Here is a 23,218-nt window from a genome sequence, read left to right as displayed (position 1 = left end):
CCCACCAGGTGGAAGAAGTTAATTACGTGATGCCCAGACACTAGCCATGATATAAGCTGCTGCAATTCCGAGAACTGGCTTGAAGGAAATGGGAACAAACCAACCCTGGAAATGAAGATTAACTGTACTTAAAACAATCAAGATGATGCTGGTCAGACCCCTGGAAGACTAATTTGAAGAGGACTCTCAGAGCTGACTGTGTTGTTCCCATGTAGCCCCCTCCCTCTGTCTAAACATCCCTGAAATTCCCCTTTGAAAGCTCTTGCCCACTGTTAGTGGGGGTTTGGGGAGTGGGAATTGGCCTTTGGACAGGAGTCTGCCCCCACCCCCCGCCGCCCTGCCCTTGACGCCAGCCTCTGGAATAAAGCAAACTTTCCTTTCTACCAACATGTGTCTCTCTTTGTACTGGCTTTCAAGTGGCAAGCAGCCAGACCTGTGTTTCAGTAACACTGCTATGAATGTGAGCATCCAAGTATCTATTCAAGTCCCTGCCCTCAATTCTTTGGGGTATATACCCAGAAGTGGAATAGCTTTCATCACATGCTAATTCTGTACTTTTTTTTTTGTTTTGAGGAATCATCATACTGTTTTCTATAGTAGTTGTAGGATTTTACCTAATCCCTTTTTAGAGATGATCTATCTGAGGTTGAGTGGCTAAGCAACAGGCCTGAGGCCACACAGCTTAGGAAGTGGCATTCTGGTACCAGTCTGAGTCCAGCGTGGCCTCATTCTACAGAGTAGCAGTTCCCAAAGCCAGGGCTCAGCCAGGAACAGCAGAATCATCAAGCATACTTGTTGATCACATAGATTCCTGGACCCCCGGGTCTAGAGAAGCAGACCTGGGCAGCCAGGTTTGATAGCCATTGTTTATTATTGGGATAATGACCATTATTGTTGTCCTTGTGGTTATCCAGACATCTTCCTCCTAATTACTCCTTACCCAGAGTAGCTTACTGATTTGTAAACATCTGGAAACAGCGGGGAACGTAAGGGTTACCAGGCAGTCTCAACCCCGGGTTTGCTCTCCAGCAATTGCTGGCTTTCAAAGGGCGACACATTTAGCGTTCTAATCAACCAGGCATCAGCCAGGCGCCTGCCTGGGCCTTTCTTCGATTCCTGACTAACACTCATTAAGCAGCTCAAGCCAATGTGTTCCTAAGTAAGTGTGTGTAGAGGCAGGCTGTTGGCATTTTAATCTCATTAGTGAGTTGAAGATCTGAGACGCAGTAGCCACAACAGCCTCTTGGGCCTATGGGGTGAAACTCCTCACACCCCGAGACTGGCTACCCGTCCCTCTGCCTCTGCTGTTTCCCACCCATCTTCTCCATCTTTGCATCCTCTCCTGGGCCGGGAGCAAAAGACGCTGGGAAACCAGAGCTTGCTGGCCTCCAGGGCGCTGGCTGCAGAGAGCTGGATAACCAGCTCAGGTAACCAGGCTGCTGCTATCCCTGGACAGATATGGAGTTGTCTACCCCAGTCTGACTTGTCGAGTTGGCACCAGGCCACAGGCACTGCTCCCTGAATTCAACTCTCTGTGTCCCCTCCCCCATCAATACTCTTGATAGAAGCCAGACAAGGCTGTGGGGCCTTGGGAAAGAAACATCTAGAGGCAGCTTTCCCAGCACAAAGCCCTCATTGTTGGCGGAGAAAGGCATGGGAGAGGCAGAGGGAGTGCTTATCTTTTGTCAGTGCCAGACATCTTAAAGGACTCCAGTGAAAAATGACCATATAAACTAAAAGATAGGGGAACATGCAAACTATGTAACTATGACTGTCTTCTTTCTAGGGACGGAGAGAGCTGGGGCTTTCTCTGAAAATGTTTGTAGAAACACACATATGAACACATACACACACTTACTATTCTGCTCAAAGTAAATCAAGAAGCAAATGTAAAACAGACTCATCCATCCATCCATTCAACCATTTTTTCCATCCATCCATCCATCCGTTTATTCAAACATTAACTTCGTGCTTACCATGGACCTTGAACTATGCTAGAGGAAACAGCAATAATCCTAGATCAGAGGTTTCTAATGGGGATATATTATTCCTGGAACAACCTAGGAACCCGTATTTAGGCTTACCAAGCATGGCCTGTAAGTGAATCAATGTTTTGTACAACATATGTAGGGGCTATTATGATGAATAGACACTGAGTTCAAGCATAACTGAATCCACAGCAGCTTGTTGTCAATTTTTTTGTTGTAGCTTTTCTCAGCCAGTGAAAGCCAAGAGTATAAACACTAACCACCGGGAGATTCGGACACGGTCTAGACAAAAGTGCACAATCATAATGGATGGTTTTATGAATGGAGATACTCACAATCATAACCACAATAACGAACTAACTAACTAAGTTATGTGTTGGGCATTATTCTAAGTGCTTTACTTGTTAATCCCACTACAAATCTCTGAGATAGACATTACCACTACTCCATTTTACAGATGATGAAGCTGACCATGCAGAGCTTCCGTAACCCACCCAAGGTCACACAGCAGTAAGGGCAAAGCTGGGAGTTAGACTTGGGGAGTACAGGTGCAGAGTCAGTACTCTGAACTCTCCTTGTCAGGATGGGCAGGGTCATCTTGCCCAAGCACACCCATTTTAAAGATGGGGCGACTGAGACTTAGAGAGGCCATGTGATATGTCCAAAGGGACTCACATGGTGAGTTCTTGAGGCAATTGGGGTAAGAACTCAGCTTTCCTGTTTTCCATTCTGGTTTCATTATTGTTTAAATAAGCCTGACTTCATGCCAAAATTAAAGTCAAAATAACCTGGACTTGGGGAAAAAAGAAAGGCAAGAGACACTAAAGTTCCAGGTAAAATAAACACTGCCTTCTTGTACAATCTAGAGCAGTTTTCTTTTCCTGGGTTGTCCCTTTGTCCAGGATTTCCATGGGAGAAATTCCTGACACATGGGAAGGAAGACCCAGGTTGTGCAGAAGGTATCAGGGACTCAGGGCTCTCAGCAAGGGTCGCTTTATTTCAGGCATAAAGGAGCTCTTGGTGGAGCAGCCCAGCTCTTCCCTGGACTAGATGGACATCATTTCTCTCTACTGGCATCTCACAGCCCACACAGCCAGGAAACCCTAGGAATGAAGGCCCTCCCTCTGAGCAAGTAGGGCCCAATTAAATCCCAACGATCTGTCTCTGGCCACTGGATGCTGTGCCAGACTGAGAGGCTGGCTTGGGAAGCCAGTTTGTTGGATGATGGGTCTTAGGGAGGCAGCAGGTGGCAGTGGAAAGAATTTGGAGCCTGACAATGCTGGATAGGAATTCTGGACCTATTGAACACACTGGCTGTGTGACCATAGACAGGTTTCCTAACTACTCTGGGCACGAGTTTCTAAATCTATAAAATGAGGATAATACCTTCTTTGTTTATGAGTGAACATATGCAAAACACTTCGCACATGTTTGCTGTGAAAATTGAGAATATAAGGATATATCAGTGTTTTCCAAGCCTTTTATCACAGAAGAGCCACTTTTTACTTTCTCTAAAGAAAATCTGGAGTAGAATTCTAGTGTCTAGAGGAGATAGAGGGCAGTGTCTAGGTTGGGGGCTCAGGGTTCTGCCTATTTCGCCTCCTTTCCTCCCATGGTGGCCTTGAGGTTCCTCTAGGGAATTGGACTAGGAGATCACTGGCCCCCTTTTAGCTGTAATTAAGAAAGAGAAAGAAAGGAGAGAAGGAAAGGAAGAAGGGAGGGAGAGAGAAAGGAAAATCATAGTCTTGTCTGTTGCTAACTGGGATTTATGTTTGTTGAGCATCATCACAAAGATGAACTCAGCCCCGACCCTCATGGGCCAGACCAGGAATAGGTAAAAGCTGAAGGTTGATTTAAAAGGAATCAAGGTGGGGCGCTCTATGGGAACCCAAAGCAGGGGTTCTGATTTAGCTGAGCCATCAGAGAAGCTGGGACCTGGAAGATGAGGAAGATGGTGGCTTGGACTTGCTCACTGGTGGCAGTACAAGAGGGAAGGGATGGATTCTGCAGGTTTGGGAGATGACATCACTAAGACGTGGTGACCCACTGGGCATGAGGCCATGACAGAGAGTGTGCTCTCAAGGGTGACACCCAGGTTTCTGGCCCGTAAACCAGGTGTGATACCGAAGGTAGGGGCTGTAGACAAGATTCTACCAGCTCCGTGGTCAGAACTACACAGGGTGCAGCGTGCACCCTGTGCCCACTGCTCACATGACTGTCCATCCTCCCCAAGGAGACAGAGGCAGGAGGACCGCTGCCACTGCACCCCACGGAAAGCAGCAAGGTCAGGAGAAGTCTACACTGCCTACAACACATCTGCAGGCAGAGCGATCCTGGAAAGTACAGCAGCTGCTTGCAGTCAATTAATAATAGATGCGCTGGACTCCTTCAGAAATATTTATCCAGCCGGGGTGGTCAAAGGCTAACAACCGGGAACGGACCCTGAGACTTATCTCCAACAGCCCTGACTACAAAAAACGAAGAAGAACCATCCTGGTCCTGCCCGATGCTGGTGGAAGGAAAACAAATGTGCAGATTGCCTCGCTCAGAAACATGAGGACTGCAGTCTGTGAGGAAACACTGGGAAGAGGAACTGGGACAAAGGCCTGGGAAGTAGCAACTGGAAGCACCAACAAATGAGGATTGCTAGTGGTTATGTGGCACCTACTGCATGCCCCTGTCTGAGGGCCGTGCCTATAGGAACACTGAATCCTGGGCTCCAGGAAAGCTGGGCTCTATTTTTAGGCCTATTTTGTAGATGGAAGCGATGAGACACAGAAAGGTTAAGGCAACTTGCCCAAGATACTAACTAGGACATGATGGGGCTGGGATTCAAGGCAGTCTGGCTCCACAGTATGTGACCTTAAGCCACTTGGTCTTTGTTGCCTCCTGTTGCCTTTTCCAAAATAGTCAAAGGTGGGGGAAGCAGCAAGTAAGAGGAAAGAGCCCTTACATTTAACTGCCAAAAAGGCACACTTGCCCAGCATCATTGCTCCACATACCCTCTGTCTCCAGCCTCTGCTGAGAACCCCGGACTCTTTTCACCAGCAATGCAAGAGCCATTCTTTCATTTATTAATTATTTACCAAGCACTTGTGGGGGGCCAGACCTTGTGCGAGGTTCAGACTGGGCCTTACAGAGTGTGCACAAACGCTGCCTCCCCTCGGGAGCTCTCCCTGTGTCCTCCCACGCAGAGCCCGCTTCTCCCTCCTTAGAGCTCCCAACCACCCTCAGGCCATCTCTAGCATAGACTTCCCCAAATACAGTTCAGAAAAACAGAGGGATTTGAATAGACATGCAAAAAGGGGTTCTGGAGCAAATAAGTTTGGGAAACATTAGGTTAGCATCCTCACTACAGGACTTCTCAGAGCCTTTAGAGTCCTAGCGACAGTGAGATCTACCAGGAGTGATTCAACATATGGTACTTTTCAGATCACTCAACACACAAACCCTCCTTCTCTCTTTTTTTTTAAACAACATTTTTGTGGGGCTGATGTATTGTAAAACACTGGGACATTTTGCCCTAGAATAATAGCTACTATGTCAAATCTGTGTTCGGGTTTGACCCATCAGTTCACTGGCAGGACTGCGAGGCTGAGAACTATGTCTACTCATCTCTCCAGCTCCTGCCTTCAGCCAGACCGGGCTCAGAAGCATTCTCTCTGTTTTTTTTTTTGTTTTTTTTTTTTGCAAATGGCACAAATGAGTGCTGTGAAACAAGTCTGGGACAGCACCATGTTCATAGCTGCATCTGCCTGCATCTCTTAGTCTGCCTCCAAGGCTGCGGGCATTTCTTGCCAAATGAATATCAGGCAATGCTTCCTTTGCGTCCTGGTCACCCCTTATCAGGGCCCAGGGGCCCCTCTACTGGCCCCCCCTTCACCTCTTTTGGATTCTCTCCAGCTTGATTCCAGTTTGACTCTATGGAATCGCAGATTCCAGAATGCAAGATGGCTCCTTTCAAATGGGGTTCTCACCTGCTGGCCAGTCCTCAGTAATCTTGCCTGTGCAGCTTCCCTGTTTTGGATCCTTAGCTCAAACCTCCTGACTTCTACAAAGCCTCCTGTGAGGCCCCCTCCAGCACTCCGTCCCCGAGGCTCAGCTGGACACCTCACCTCGGGTGGCACGGGCTATTACATCCTAAACCAAACCCACTCCCTGTGTTGGTGAGGGTGTGTCCTGAGTGAAGGGGCCCCTGTAGTTTGTACTGTGGGTCATAGTCAAAAGAGCTGGAAGGCCACAATGTTTTGTGACCTGTCTATTTAAAATGGTTCCAGGTCCTGTATGAGGTTCATACCGAGCCTCTTAAAATCTGGACAACACTTCCGTCCTCTCTGAGGCTCTGCCTGGCAGGGACAGGGCCACACCCTGCTCTCACTGTACCCTCAGGGGCTGGGAGCCCCTGAACCCCCACAAGAGAAGTCTCTGAATGGACTCACAATTTGTGAAAAGTACAAAGCCGGGACTCACAGACGCTTTGTCTGATCTTATTCTCCCAGTGTGTTTTCTTCACAGCTTTGCAACGTCTACAACCATAAAATAGCTTTGGCATATGAGTTGTTTTACACAAATGAAAGCACGGTGGAGAGCAGTGTTGTTTCCGGAGCTCAGAGGGAAGCAGATCAGGCAGAAGAGGCAGGGAAGCTGGGGAGCGGGAGCCAGGCCCCTGCAGAGGTGGCTGGGCCTCTGACTCTCCCCGTCTGTCGGTGGGAAAACAATCACTCCCCCTGGACTGAAAGCACAGGGCTGCCTCCCAGAGATTAAGGTGCCAGACGGAGCCTACCAGACGCCACCCCACCAATTAGCGGTGGAAACGGGAGACACAGCATCAGCAGAAGGAGGCCCAGAGTCAGCCTTCTTCCCAGTTCTGCTTTCCCCTAGTTCTGCTCTTAATTCCTCTCTTCTCTGGGCCTTAGAGCCCTCATCTTGAAATGAGAGGGTGAGATGCAATCAGGGGCTCTCAATTTTTTGCACTGTGACTCACAGTGAGAAATACATTCAACAGCTCAGTCTAGACACACATATAGTACCCACATGGAGCTTGCATTTCGCTCAGCAGTGCTCCCCTTACCATGCTATGTTTTCTACCCTTTTCCATTTGCTTTTAAATTATAATTTATACATTCATTTCAAAAACATTTATTGAAGCATGGTGTAAGTATGAGAGAATGTGCATGTCACAGAGGAGGAACTGGATGAATCCTCACAAATTGAAAACAGCCATGTAACCAGCCCTCAGATAGAAAGACAGAGCATTACCAGTACCTTGAAAGCCCTTCCTGTGGCCTCCAGTTCACCAGCTCCTCCTCCAAGGATACCTGCCGTCCTGACTTCTAACAGCATAGATTCGTTTTGTCTGTTTCTGTACTTTATGTAAATGCAGTCATAAAGATTCTTTGTGCCTGGCTTTTTCTTTCAACATCATATTTGTGAGGGTCATTGATACTGGTGGGCGCGCTGTTTCATTGCGTGGCTATGCTACCCTCTGTCTGTGCCGCCGCTGATGGCCATGTTTTTGGGTGAACGTGTGAACGCATGTCTTGTGGGTGTATCTAGGGATGGAGCTGTTGGTGTGCATATGTTCATATGTGCTGCTTTAGCTGATACTGCCAGACAATTTTCCAAAGTCATCACACCAAATTACACTTCAGCCATATGAGAGTTCCAGTTGCTTCACATCTTTGTCAGCTCTAGGTATTGGCTACCTTTTTCATTTCAGCCCTTCTCGTGGGTGCACTGTGGTATATCACCGTAGGCTTAATTTGTGATTCCCTGATAATTGACAATGCTTTCATACGCTTATCGGCTATTGGGATATCCTTATTTGTAAAGTATTGAAGTATCTTTTGCTTATTTTTCTATTAGGTCATTTGACTTTTCCTTATTTGTAGCAGTTTCCTCTTTTTTTTTTTTTCCTACTATACAGTTGACCCTTGAACAATATGGATTTGAACTGCGTGGGTCAACTTAGACACAAATTTTTTTCAACAGTAAATACTACCGTGTTACACAGTCCAGGGTTGTTTGAATCTGCAGATGCAGAACCTTGGATACCAAAGAACCGAGCATATGAAGGGCCTACTATAAATTATTCCTGGATTTTCTACTGGGCAGAGGGTGGGTGCCCCAACCCCTGTGTTGTTCAAGGGCTGACTGTATATATTTTGGATATGAGACTTTTGTTGAATAGATATACTGTAAATGTCTTCACCCACTCAATGGGTTACTGGATTACTTTGTTTCACTTTAATGCAGGATGATCTTGAACCACCAAATTAATTTCTTGACCCACTAACGGGTCACAATGCACAGTTTGGAAAACACTGCAATACATGCTACTGCAGTCTTCCCCAGACCTGGATGCCCTTGGAAGGGGCACCTCTGGCCAGTGACAACCACGGCCGCGTTAGCCTAGGGCACCCTTGTGAACAGTCAGGAGCCGTCAGGAGAACAAAGGCCATGATATTAGCTATCATAATTTCCAAATTCAAAAAAATCCTTTTTCCATACCTTCAGTGACAACACAGTTCCCAGTTCTCCTGAATTTAAGATTTACCAGCCCCACAGCACAGACTGAGAGAGGGGACTTGGAAAGATGGTTGAGGTGTGGGGACACCTCTGGAATTAGGCTTTGTCACAGGGCTAGAGGCTATGTTCCCCATGGGCTTTCCATCCATCGGGCGGCCTAGGCCCTCAGGGGATGGTGCTGTGGAATCTAAGATGCCTCAGGAGGTTCCTTTCAGCCAACAGGTCAAGACGACGCTCCCCGAACTCTGACAAATTCCATTAACCACGGGAGAAGGGCACTCACGCATCCTGGTACCTTCTCAGTGTGAAGGAAAACTTCTACACAGGTGTAATAGCCTCCCAGCTCCTCAGAGTAGCCCTGACCGCACCTGCTAAGCTCCATGAAGGCAGGGTTTAAAACGGGGTACTCCTGCCAGAAATGTGGCCGAGGTCACACAGCTGGCCAGTTACAGAGGGATGCTGCTGAGCCCCACAGCATGTGTTTTCATCCCTATGTCAGCCAGTTACCATGAGAAGAGTGGTGATCACATCCAAAGGGCTCAAAGGTTCTCTTACACACACACACACTCACACACACACGTGCATGCACAAACATGCACACACAGGTATGTGTGTGCACACATGGACATATAAATGCACACATACCCATGCTGCACTGCTCAGAAATCCATGGGCTGGACTCTTCTGGTTCATTACACATGGAGTTTACCCTCTTTCCTAATTTCCAAAGTACTGAAATAGTCCATAAAACATGAATAACACAAGCATAGGTAGATGAGGAGGGCACTTCACAGTTTGTAAATCCCTTTCACATTCAGTCTCTCCTGTGAACCTCACAACCAGCCTTCTGAACATCTATTAATATATTGTGATTCTCAAGGTCCCCCAGGTCTCCTGGGGGGTCTAAGGACCTTCTGTCTGCAGAGACCAATCCTTATTACTCAGGACTGGGGCTGCGGTAGCAGCCAGAGGTTGGCAGGATTTGTGCAGCAACTCAGATCCTCCCTAAAAGTTTTCCTTGTAATTATATTCTGCAGCAACCAATCCTTCCTTGTCTGAGTAGAGTTTTAATTTCATAGACCTTCCATGGCTGGGCTTGTGTTTGCATGAGAGTTTTGGGGACATGGACACCTCTCCCCTCCCCCCTCTCAAACATGTCCACACATTCACTGTTCTCTCAGAGTCTTCTCCTCCAACTAGAGGGAAGCAGCCCCATCACTACTTATGCAACTACTAGGGACTAGCATTTATTGAACACTTCCTCCAGGCCACGTACCAAGTGATTTATGGGCATTATCTCAGCACCCCTCACCGGAATCCTTGGCCACATGTATTAATACCCTTACTTCACAAATGAGGAAACAGATGCTCAGAGAGGAGAAGTGACAGCCTATGATCACACAGTCAGCAAGTAATTAGATGGAGATTGGACCACGTCCCACTGATCCTTAAGTCCTGGCCCATTTCAGTGCCTGGGACACTGAGAAGCAGCAAAACTACCCACACGGAGGTGGGGAGCATCTTAGGACCGCTTGTTTTCTCTGAGCTCAGAGAGATAGAGGGACTTTCCTGAGAGCATCATCAGAGCAGAGCTGGGACTGGAACCCAGGTCTGGTCCTTGGGTTTCTCTTCCTCTGATTCTTAGGAATCTCCTGAGACAACGGATACTGGTAGAGCACTGTCTTCCAGGTGGATGCCTCTATTTAAGGAGATATTTACAGTGTTAGGAAGAAGGTGACCAGGAAAGGAATGGCTCTTAAAACTAAATTATGAGGACTTACTGGAGGGAAAAGAATAAAAAGAGACCTCAAGGAGAGGTATGATCTTTGTCTTCAACCATTTTTAGGACTGACTGGTGAAAAAGAGGCTTGGGAAGATGTGAGGAGGAGGAGATACAGTGAATGTCAAATCCAGATTATGGAAGAACTCTATACAAATCCTAAATGTGGGGAGATGATAACCAGTTCCTCATGAGTCCCTGCAGGTCTCCACGCACAGGCCAAATTATCTATCTATCTATCTATCTATCTATCTATCTATCTATCTATCTATCTATCTATCTATCTAAGGTCCACACCTCTAAGATCCTTTCATCTCTAAGATTCCACAAGTCTTTGAAATGTACTAAAACCTTACAGGGAAGGCAAGCAGTAATCCTGTACTCCCTGCTCATTGTTCTCAGGGGAAAAAAATTCTTATAAAATAAATGGAGATAAAGTCTATCTATTAACACATATTTAAGAGGTAGAGTAAAAAAGCACCCATATCATTAACTTAAATCATGAATACTCTCTGAAGTGTAAAAAAAAAATCGACTCACTTTTCTTTAAATCTTCTTAAAAGGGTCTAAGAATAGTCCTTCAAATAATCCTTGAAGTATGCAATTTTAATTTGGACACATGGTAATTTCAGTCTACCTGTTGGAAGAGAGAAGAGACAAATCAGTCATTTTTGACGAGGCTGCTGTTCTGACAAGCAGCAGGTGAGGTTTAGGCAGCTTGGGGGTGGGGGGGGGAGGGGTGGGGGGCAGTGGGCAGCAGCAAAGCCGCTTTGGCCCCAGGCTGAAGACTAGTGTCTGAAGGACTCAGACGAAGGGCGACTAAAGTCGTGATCACAGTGCCTGGCGTATAGCGAAGGCTCAATAAATATTTAACGAATGAATGAAGTAAAGGACAGATGAATAAATGACTGTGATTTATCATCTAACCTTTGATATAAGGAGTTACCCTATAGACTCAGCTCTCTGACTCTCTGGGAGAAACAGAATTTCCAGGCACTGGGCATGCTATGGAAAATAGCGCAGAGAAATGTTCATGGTGTAGTTGATAGAGTGAGGACTTTGGAACCAGCCGTATCTGCGTTTGAATCCTGGCTCTACCACTTAAAACTGTGCAACCCTAGGCTGTCTTATTTATCTACGTTTACCATTGTCCTTAAATTGGATTCTTAGCCCATTTGTTAATTTTCGATCCTTCTTCTTTCTGAATACAAACATTTAAGGTCATACATTTCCCTTCAGTGCTGTCTTGGCTATATTCCACAACTTGGGTATTTAAGATTTCTGTTATCATTCACTTGTATTTTATAATTTCGATTATCATTTTCTTTTTTGACCCATAAGTTAGTTTGAAGTGTTTTTGTAAGTATCTCTCAACGTATTTTTTTCTCAAACTCATCTTTCTGTTATTGATTTCTAGCTTAATTGTACTGTGGTGGGATAACGTGGCTTGTAGGGTACTGATTCCTTGAAATTTATCGAGATGCATTTTTGTAGCCTCAGATGGAGTCATTTGCTGTGAGTATTCCATGTGTGCTTGGGAAAAACATACATTCTCTAGATATTGGGTGTAATCTTGAGCTAGCTTTTTTTTTTAAACTTTCCTGCCCTTCCATTTCTTTATCTGTAAAAAGGTACCTGAACAATATACATTAGTTCCCTCCTGCCATTTAGAATTACACTTACTGACATAGAGGTGGCGCAGATAAAAACAGAGAATGCGTAAGAAAGAGAGCCAGACGCACTATTTCTTGCTTATAACAATATTTATAACTATACCCTAGATTTCTAAAGTGTTTGAAAGTTTCTAAATGATGGCCACAACTGCGACTTGGTTTCCTACTCACAACAAGCCTGTGTGGTGTCGCCCAGGCAGATGGAGGTGAGGAGCCACGCGGAGAAGGGACATGCACCAGCTGGTGTGGCTATTCGCTCAGTCCTCCAAGCCAGAGCCCCAGGGTCCCTCCTTGAATTGCCCTCCCACTCACTCCTTACATTGGCTCAGTTCAGTCTACTTACTGTCTCTCAAATCTGTCTGTTATCACCCTCAATGCCTACATCATTTCTTACCTGCTTTATTCCAACAGATTATTAAATTCCTACTGGTTCTTAAAATACAACTACAAAAAATAAATCCAGACAAGATCTTCTCAGCAGGCATAATTCCCCAATGGGGCTGGGGTAAGTGTTGGGTGAGGGGTGCCAGAATATCAGAATCTTGACGAGGACAGTGATGCTATGTCTGTCAGATGAAGGTGTGGGTTTAGAAAGGTAGAGAAACAACTGAGTTCAAATAGTCTTCATCTAACAAAGCCCTTCCCATGACCTTGTCCCCATCGCACTCCAAGTTCTTTTTCTCTGTCTCAGAGAGAATTCCTGGAGGAGTCATCTAAACCCCCACTTCCTCCACACCCACACCCTCTCCGAATCACCGTGGTGTGGCTTCACATCTAGAATGTTCTCTTTAAGATCAGAATCATGCTGTCACTGCAAATTCCAGAGACTTCTCAATCTGCAGTGGCCTCTCTGGGTCATCCGCCAGCAGGACCACAACCTCCTCTGGAAACTCCCCTGCCGTGGCATCTATAACAAACTCTTTGATTCTCCTTTTCCTGCAAGGACTTTCTCTACCTCTTTTGCTAGTTCTTTTCTCTTTGCCTCATCCTTAAATGTGAAAGAGTAAACAGCTCCCTCTTCTTAAATTTTGAGGTTTAAATTGGCATTTTTGTAATTTGTTTTGTCGATATAAAATGGGTATACAACATATTAGTTTCATAACTTAATTCAATTGTTTCAATAAAATTAGAACCATAAACTACCTCTTATTAAGTACAGGTTAAACATATGCCAATCACTGTGCTAAACGTTACTGTACTTAAGCTTTACAACCACCACTTGGGGTAGGTATTATTAATATTCCTTTTTTTACAGATGAGAAAGAAAAAGCCATGAGAAGAAGTGTAATTTGCCCAAGATCACTCAGCTACTCCATGGCAGAGCTGGGATTCAAGACAGCATCTGTCTAATTCAAAGCTTGTGGTCTCAGCCACTACATTTACTCATCCTCCCCTCCCCTGCCCTGGCCTCTGCAACTTGCCCTTCTCCCACAATGTCATGAATTTCATGCTTCCATTTTGCTTCCCGCTGAATAGAAGACCTCTATCTGCACTGTGAGCTGACAAGATTCCACTCATTGTTCAAAGCCCAGCTCCAACGTCCTCTTCCCATAAAGCTACCCACAAGCCCAGCCGGTTTAATTGCTCCGATTTCCTTCCTGTGGCAGCTCTACAATGATACCAAACCATCCATTCATCCATCTGACCACGCATCCATCCATCCACCCCATAATCATACAAATACAGTGGAAGATTGTTCACCCAGAAGCATCCACACACAGGAATTGCTCCAAAGGACTTTTTTTTTTAATGCTTTGGAAAAAAAATCATACTTTTGTCAAAATGGAAGAAAATTTGCTGGAGGTCATGGTGTGTGGAGAAGCAATGTGCTCTGCCAGGCATTTGTGAATGCTGGGTGGTCAGGGACAGTCATCCCTGTGATCTGGCCAGGGTGGTTTCCAAGGTTACCAAAGCACGTCTGTGCGATTTCCCTTACCCAGTCCCTACACTTCTAAATCCTATTTATACATCGAGCCCTGCTCAAATTCCTCTTCATCCTCAAAGCCCGCCCTGATTCTCCTCTCCTATCAGGCACACGTGAACCTGGACCTCCGCCAGAATGAGTCTGTGACATCTCTGATGACATGCGGTGTTTTAATCATCCATGGCTATTACTGCAGTTCAAAACACACTTCAGCATATTCATTTCATGCTTTATCTCCCCTGCTGGTCTCCCTGGAACCAGGAATTGCACCCACTTCACCTGCACGATGTTGTCAGAACCAAGCCCAGTGCCTGGCACACAGATGTTCATGACCAGCCGACTAAAGCTGAGGACACTGGCCTTCACTCAAATGCAAGCACCCAGCAGTGTAGTATGCACACAGCTGGGGCAAAATAAATAAAAACCCTCCCACCTCTCTCCATCCCCCAAAAATAAGGATCAGAAAAGGGGACCATACATCCACTCAGCCTGAGGCTTCTGAACACTTGTGTTCCATGGTTTACAAACGTGTTGGGGTGGGGGCTTCTGACATTGTCCAGGATGAGCTAGACATGTTTGAATACATTCTAGTTTCCATAATCAAGAAATGAGAGACTTTCAAAGACAGACAGGGCTTCAAGATCAGCAACTACAACCACCTGCTTTGACAGAGGAGGGCTGCAGAGGTGAAGCGACTCCATCCAAGTCACAGGGCAGGAAGGACGGTGCAGACACATCTTCCCTGCCCCCTCCCAGACTTGAGGATGAAGCCTCTAGGAAACTGGGTGCTTTCTGAACCGCTAAAAATAAACTCCCAGAAACTTCATCTAGATCTATTATGGCTGCAATTTACAGCGTCTAGAACTTCAGCATGGTATAATCAGCAAATGGATTACAATAATTTATTTTTGATTTAAAAGCTCGAATGAACACGACCTTCCAGTGGAATGGGAAAATAAGAGGCTGGGAGCCAGCCACATTCCTCTGGCCCCTTCCAATGCCACAGTTTTAATGCTGGCTGGCACATCTACTGATGTCTGGTGGACATGCCACAGAGGTAGGACCGTTAACTCTGAGTTCTGGGCTCCCTGGGAAGCATGAATTCTGGAATACAGCCCCCTCCAGATGGGTCCATGCTCATTCTTCCAGTGACTAGGATGACGCCTAGCCCTTCCAACGAGCAGGAAAATCCAAGGGTGGGGAAAAGATGGTCGTGATGGCTCTGAGTAGGAAGTATCAAAGGATGGACCAAGAACGACACTGTCGTGCAGCTGAAAGGAGACTGGACTGGGATCAGAGAGGAACTTTTTAGGCTTTTGTTTAATGTGTGCCATGAATAACAACCACATCAAGTCTCTTTTATAAAATGTTGGTAAGTAACAACCTCACAAGATCATCATGGGGATTAAATGAGAAATATGTAAGGAAAGGGCATTGTAAGTGAATATTAGTGCATCTTCTTGAGTGAATACATTTCCAACATAGCTCTTTCTGATGAGATATTTTTCTTACCAAAGCACTATAGCATGTCGTAGTAGGTGCCCCGGGTGAGGCAGTAGAAAACCTGGAAAGTTGTCTTCTTGAGTTTCCCTCTGCAGAGTCCAGGCAGAGGCAAGTCTGTTCATTTCTTATAAGACCTCCGGGCAGAACATTCTGATGCTAGAAAACAAAGATCCTGACCTGGGCAAGAAACACGGCCAGCTTTCTCCTCTCTCATGTACTGCGCCCAACCTAGGCAGACATCTGCCCCAAACGCCCACTGACGAGGTTGCTGAACATGGTGGCGAGGCAGTGTGCAAAACCAAAGCAAAGCTTGCATCCTCCTGTTGAAGGCAGGGGAGTGGGCATTTATGGAGCATCTACCACATGCCAGAGACAGTGTTGGACCCTTTCACTTCTGTAGGGGAGAGCAAAACTTGTCCCCGAAATGTCTCTTTGATATGCCGATTATTTCAAACTGAAAACAATCAGGGCCCAAAAGTTTCAGGAAGAAATGTTGATCTTCCCCTTAACTGCCTAAAAAGTTGTAGATAGAGAGCCTCTTACAGGAATAGAGTTATGGAGCTATCACCAGAGAACACAGGCAAAGAATACGGGCTGGGCGTGGTGGGGGATCTCTTAGAGATCAGAGTCCACTCTGTGTCCCACTGTCTCCGCCTGGCCCAGCAAACATTTATTTACCAGACATTTGCTTTTCTATCTCCATGTCAATTACCTTTCTCCCATTTGAAGTCCCAGACCCCCGCCCCCAACATCCTCTTTGGTCTTTAGCTGAAGACGGTATTTAGGGTGAGGTTTCGGCCACTTGGGCGAGTCAGTCCTCCTGGGTCTCTCTCATGCATGTTGTTAGTACACTTCTGTTTGATGTTCTCTTGTTAATCTGTCTCACGTCAATTTAATTCTTAGAGCAGCCAGAGGAACCTGGCTAGAAGGGTAGAGGAAAGTCTCCCCCTCTGACACTTCCCAGCTCCTCTCGCACCCTGCAGATTACCCTGTCCCAGTGCCACGTGGCGCCCTGAAGCCCCCTCTCTCTTCTGCTCTCCAACTAGCCCCTGAGCAGGAAAACTCGGACCCTCGTCCTCATGCTTTCAAGTCTTTGGGACCATTTTGGGTGAACTTCAGTTTCCTGGTCAGTGAGGTTGGGACAAGAACCCCAAACCTGCCTGCTTCACCAGATTGCTTACAGACAAAGGAGGGTGAGTGTGAAAAACTTGGGAAACCGTGCTGAACACTGAAGGATCTGTCCTCTCGTTCAAGACCCTCAGGAGCTTCCTACTATCCTTCACTGAACATTAGATTTCACCTTTGCCCCAACTCACAGATACGCTTCCCCGACTGTGCCTCCCTGGTCTGTCCCCCTCGTTTCCTGGGCTCTCCGTGCCCATCTCTCAGGACGTTATACTCAGGGAGCAAATGCTGCTTCCTCTCCCAGGAGTCACCTCCCCGCTTTAGGTCACGCCTTAGACTCGAGTCACTTCCTGGAGTGGACTCCTCTGCTCTGTGTTCTTCAGGGAACTTGTACTTCTTTGATGACATCTGGTGGAAGTCTACCTCTCCAACCAGAACGAAGCAGGGCCCGCTTTCATCTTGTCACCAGGATGTCCTCAGGGGGTGTCCTCAGGGGCCAGTGCACAGCTGGGTCCGCTTTGCTAACTGAGGCCCCCACACACATCTTGAGCTGTGCTCGGCCCCTAGTCAGTGCTCAATAAACACCTGCTGCACAAATGTATGTGTCAAGGGTTAGAGGGGACGGCTAGTACGGGGTTGAAATCATGGGCTCCGGAGCCAGAACATCCAGTCTGAGCTTGGCCACTCCACTCAGAACTGCATCACTTAAAGTGACTTCACTTCTCTGTGCCTCAGTTTCTCCATTTATCCAATAATAGTTGTGTCAACCTCCTAGAGTTGTTGTGAGGATGGAGTGATAGATTTAGAGTTCCTGGGACAAGGCCAGGCAGGTGGCTGGTGCCCTGTAAGTGAAGCTGTTCTCATCCAGGTCGGTCTTCACCCTCCTCCCCTGATGCAGATCGCAAACTTCCTCTTCTCTGAATCGGGTCCAGCTCCATCCTTCTCCTCTGGTCTCCTAGCCCTCATGGGCTCTTCTTTGCACTTGGGGCCCTACTATGCATTATCCGTTATCCCAGAGAGTGACCTGTGCCCCCTGAGAGACCACAACAGCCCAGAGGAAGGTCTGGAGAGGCAAACCAGGGGGCACTCAGAAAAGGGAGAGAGTCAGAGGATCTGGGTGAATGGAGGGGGTAACTCGATGGGGGCTTCTCCTGGAGCCCGCTTGAGTCCTTGGGGATTCTACCTTGAAACCAGTTTCTGGGGACAAAGCTTCCAGCCATGAATACCTGCCTCATGGGCTTGAAAAAAGCCCCCTTTTTTTTGAGTGAAATAAATGGTTAGCCATTAAGATGTAAAATGCAGCTGTCACAGTCCATAGAACAACAGACAGGTTAATATGGGTGCTTAAGAATGCTATTTCCTCATATTAACCCCAGAGCAAGAGCAACCCATCCAGAGAGACTCCAGAGTGCTCCGGAAACCTGCCTTCTTTTCCTTTAACAATATGTGATGTTTAAATACCAGTGGATGTTTATTTCCAAGCAGAGTTCGCTAGCTGCCCTCTCTTCCTCTCTCCTCCCCTCCCTCTCCTTTTCCTCCTTCCTACTCTAAGAACAACTTGGCCTTCATTTTCTCCCTGAAATCTGGGACATAAGCATGCAGATGTGCATCTGGGGCACATCTGGGTTTCTGAATTTGCCTCTTGACCAGGTTCCCTGACTCCCGTCTCTCCTCTCCATCCACCACCTCCCCTGGCACCTCTCCAGCCAATCCCTCTGACCTACACGGTGCCTGCCAGGGGATGAATTTAACTTCAAAAATGTGCACATTAAAACATGGTTTTAAGTTATTCCCTGCAAAGAGGTGAGATTCAGTTCCATGAAAAGTGCAAACAGCTGAGACTCGCCTTCCTGGCAGAAATAAGGCTGGCGCATAGCACTCACCTGCCCAAAAGAAAGGCCGGCCAGGTGGTGTTCAGTCAATGCACAGGCTCCAGAGGGTGGGGCTTGAGCACTTGCTGCCACCTGACCAGCAGCTTGGGGAAGTGACTTCAGAGCCTGCCCTGCATGTCGGGCCATTCTGGCAGAAACCAGTATCCCAGCACCATTCTTGAAGTCCTGTGTGTGTGTGTGTGTGTGTGTGTGTCAGGGGGGTCGGGGTTGTTATTCCCCAGGTGCTCATCAGCATGGACAACTCAGTACCAGCACCTCTCTGGCTACTGTTCCTATTGTGGGTAATACACGCCCCTCAGGGAGTTCTGGAGTGGGGAGAGGGGAAGGGTGTGATTCCAGCATCATCAAAAATCACCAGCAGATCCTCAAATGGGCCAGGCTCTCTCAGGCCTCAAGCACCTTGTACATGCTGTTTCCTTTGTCTTGTCACCTCATCTCTACCTGAGTAATTCCTTCTTGTCCTTGAAGACTCAGCTGAAGGTCACCTCCTCCTGGAAGCCTCCCTCACCCTCTGACGAGATCAGGGGCTCAACTTCTGAGGTTCCACGGCTCCTGGGCTTTCCCTGCTGGTGTGATTCCTCCTGGGTGAAGTTATCTGCTTATCTGACTGTCTCCAATGAATATCTCCAGTGAATGTTACCAGGGCAAGGTGCTCTGGGTACAAAACAATAATAATAATCAATACATTAAATTAATCTATGCATCAGCTCTCTGCCTTGCTCCAGGAAGAAATTCAGGGAGCACAAAAATGAAAAATGCCCCCGAGAAGCTTACAGTCGGGTGGAACAGCAGGTGCATGAGCATTTAAAAACTATTCTATGACAGGAGCTGAGATGACGTGACGTGGGTGAGGACCTGGGGTGGAGCTGGGGGAGCCTTCTCTCTCGTCTCCCCCAGGACTTAGCACAGAACCCCACCCCACATGGGCAGATGCTTGGTGAGTATATGTGGGGTGAATGGGCTAGATGGGAGGGAGGACCTGAAGGGGCTTTAGAGATGACTCATGTCCGTGAGAGAAGAGACAGTGTGCTGTGCCCCCCAGTCAGCGGCAGCGCAGGAGACAGAGCTGGGCCCTCCAGAACTTTGGTAATTCTATTTTCATTTTATTTTATTATTTATTTACTTTGGGGGGGAGATAATTAGGTTTATCTACTTTATTATTTTTAGTGGAGGTACCGGGGATTGAACCCAGGACCTCATGCATGCTAAGCACACACTCCACCTCTGAGCTATACCCTCTCTCCCGCTGACTGGTAATTATCAATCCCATCAGAAACTGAAAATGCAGAAGGACAAGCCACTTCTTCTTTCTGAGCCGCAGTTTTCTCACCCATAAAAGCAGAGGGTTAGAGTATATCTTTCTTGAAGGCTGTTCCAGCTTGTAAATCCCATGAGACTGAGGTTACCAAAAAAAAAAAAAAAAAAAAAAGGCTGAGGAGTAATCAGGCCGCCACTCATAGGATGTCGCCTTATCTGTCTTATTCAGATCAAATTCAAGCACCTACTAACAGGCACCAGCCCTTCCTTCATTTATTCAAATAAATATTCATAATGTATGTACTAAGTGTTAGCCATGTGGCGGGTGCCGACCTGGGCACAGCCCCAGGCACCCAGAGACCCAGCACTTTCCCTTGGACCTGCTCCCTTGCACAGCTCCCGAAATCCCCGAGCTGCCCCCAACAATCTGCTCTACAACTTGGAGTAAACCTCCGACCTGTTTGTCCTCTCCATTTCCCTTCCTCCCTGCCCCATCCCCTGCCTTTGCTTTCTCCTTCTTTCACAACTTCATTCATTTATTCATGCATTCAACAAATGCTCACTCAGTACCTGACCCAGGACCTGCCTTCTGGAACTCGGCAGTCTCCCCTTCCTGGCACTGAGCCATGCGGTGTTCGGAGCTATGGATTTCGTCAACATTCACTGCCCTGCCAATCCTCCACAGTTCCGTCCATGTGGCATGTCTGCCTGGACTGTCTCAAGCTTCTAGCCCCCTTCCAAGGTCTAATGCAAAGCCACGTACCCTATGACACATTCCCTGAACTCCCCGCTGGGGTCCCACGGCCCCCCGCTTTCTACCTTGATTATACCACATTGCATTAACGGGTTTGTCTGTTGGCGCCACTGCTCTGAACTCCATGAGGCTCGGGGCAGTGTAGTTTCATCATCATATTGTGGCAACAAGCACCCAGCGAGTGCTGGAGACAGCTTGGCTGCAATGAACTGCATCAAAACTTCCTAACTAACGCCTTCTAACTTGCTCAGGTTCGGGCGAAAAGGCAGAATGGCATCTGTCCCACCGCCTGTCCTACCAGCCAACCCAATACTATCCTGCCCTCCAGCTTCCCTCTGCTCTCAGAGGCTGTTCCCAGCCTGTGCGGGACCCAGGGACCCTGCTCCCTGCACCCTGGCACTTTGCACCTATATCCTTCGACGCCCTGTCTAACCCCTTCTCAGGACTTTCTGTGAATTTGATGGGGAATGTGCATAGTCCAAAGTGAGAAAATCTACCCTTGAAACATTTCCACAAATAAAATGTACCTATAAGCCTTTTATTTTTAGGTAGTTTTCTGCACCAGGATTTTGCCAAGGTTCTTTAAGGAAGAAAGGATCACTGTCCCTTACAAAGTGTACTCAGATCAGCCAAAGTACAGCGGGCTGCGGACACCCATTGGGGTGAGACAGCCAGGGATGGAGCCTTGGCTCTGCTACGCTAGCTCTGGCCTTGGGCCCCCAGCTAGATCAAACTCTTGTCGTGCCCCACAATTACATTCTTGCTGCCCAGAGAAAAGGAGCAGTTCAACTGCTGGCTCACTCATGCATGGACTCAATCATGTATTCTCTTTACTTAATGACTCATTCACCCATTCACTCATTCATTCACAATTATTCCTCAGTATTCATTTCCTCCAATGTTCACTTATTCATTTACTCAAAGTCACACACACATATTCATTCATTCATTCATCTGCTCATTAATTTCAAACATTTAATCATTCACTCATTCATTCATGTATTTACTTATTTATTTCTTCTTTTGCTCCTCATTAACTCATTCATTCATTCACCCTTCCACTCACTCTTTCCTTCATACACTCACTGCCTTCTATATGCACTCCCTCCCCTCTGCTCCTCACTCACCACCTACATGTGTTCCTCCCAATTCCCCAGCACAGCATCCTTCCAGGAAGCAGAGCCTCCATCTCGGCTGGGTCCATTAGTCCTCACTCCCAGAACATTCTCTTCCATTTTAACATCCAGCCTGCTGAACTGTGCAGGCATGTGTCCTGGTGTGTAGAGGATACGCTTTCCACTCAGGAACAGATGTTCTTGTAATCACTGTTTTGACTTTCACCCTCTAATGCCAGAAAATTCCACAAACTCTTGCAGTACGCAGGAAGACATCCACTCAGCAGGGGCAGGCCCTGCAGTGCCTGGGGGTTCAGATTCTAGGACATAGGAGATTCCTGGCAGTCAGAGCTGCAGAAAATTGGAGCACCTCCCTACGCCAGGGATTTGTAACCTAAGGTACAGGGATGAGCTGGAGAGGCAGGCAGGCCTGGAGAGCAGCAGACTTTGTGAGACAGGTTAAGGAGTGTGAAAAGGAGTGGACTGTTGTAGGATTATGGAGGCATGATCTGTCTGTGTTCGGATTATGTGATGACAGGTGACAAGGTCAATGGAAAATAGAGAGGTTTACTGGCGTGGGGCCAGTGAGAAGAGGTTATCAGCAATGTCATAGCAGAAGATCAAAATCATCATTTGCTGAATTACCTACCAAGTTCCAGGGACTTCCCATACTTTGTGCCCGCATCCCCCAGTAATCCATCTCCTTGTCTTTCAGAAATAGAATCCCGTGAGTTTTAGCCGGTCACCTGACCTCCCAGCCAAAGACTAGATTGCCCAGATTCCCTTGCAGCGAGGTATGATGGGCTAAGTTCTGGCCAATGGGTGCGAGCAGAGGTGTTATATGCAACTTCTCGGCTGTGCCCTTATGGGGGAGCTGGGTGCCCTCCACTGCCTACTTCACCATGTGCCAGCTAAAGCAGGGCCCTCTCTCGGGAGCCATCTCTGCCTTTGGAGTTGAGGGCTTACCCTAGGGCAGGGTGGAGCCACAAGACAGAGAAGCCTCAGTCTCTGCAGAACCTTGTGAAGCAGAACATCTCTATGCCCCCAGCTGAGGTTTTATGTGCAAGGGAAGCAAGCATCTGTTATGCTTTGGACACTGCTGCTTTGATCTCTGTCAAAGCAGTCAAGCTAATATCTACTAATACCAGAGGAATCTTCTGCATCATGTTGCCTCATGGAGAAACTTCCTTTAGAGGAACACTCTTGGCTTCTCCTGCTCGCTCACTTAATCCTCCCTGTTGTGGTTGAATAGCATCCTCTCAAAATTCATGTCTCCTGGGAACCTCAGATTGTGACCTTCTTCAGAATTGGGGTCTTTGCCAATGTAATTAAGGTAAAGGTCCAGATGAGATCATACGGGATTAAGGTAGACACTAAATCCAATGAGAACATCCTTAGAAAAGATGGAGGACACAGAGGTGCGGAGGGGAATGCCATGTGAAGATGGAGGCAGAGACCAGAGCGATGAGGTACGAGCCAAGGGACACCGAGGATGCTACGAGGGAGGCATGGCACGGATTCCCCCTCAAGGCTTCCAGGAAGGACCAGCCAGCACTGCTGACCTGGCTTTCCAACTTTCAGTCTCCAGAACTGTGAGAGAATACATTTCTGTTGTTTTAAGTCACCAAGTTTGTGGCAATCAGTTGCAGCAGACCTGGGAAACTAACGCACCCTCTGAG

At 47.2% G+C, this 23,218-nt stretch overlaps 1 protein-coding gene across 3 annotated transcripts in view; it reads right to left on the bottom strand.

The window, feature by feature from the left end:
* TENM4 (teneurin transmembrane protein 4) overlaps positions 1-23,218 on the bottom strand; it is a 709,295-nt gene that overhangs the window by 414,372 nt on the left and 271,705 nt on the right. The window contains exon 4 of one of the 3 annotated variants that reach the window (XM_072969128.1): positions 10,837-10,933. The exons of the other annotated variants lie outside the window; for them this stretch is intronic. The gene's annotated coding sequence lies outside the window, so the exon portion shown is untranslated. The remainder of the gene's footprint in view (positions 1-10,836; positions 10,934-23,218) is intronic. 3 annotated transcript variants of the gene reach the window in all.

Source organism: Vicugna pacos, chromosome 10, assembly GCF_048564905.1.
Source record: "Vicugna pacos chromosome 10, VicPac4, whole genome shotgun sequence".
In the NCBI taxonomy this organism is placed as follows: domain Eukaryota; kingdom Metazoa; phylum Chordata; class Mammalia; order Artiodactyla; family Camelidae; genus Vicugna; species Vicugna pacos.
The sequence above is the reverse complement of the archived record's forward strand: the minus strand, read 5'-3'. Positions and strand labels throughout refer to the sequence as shown.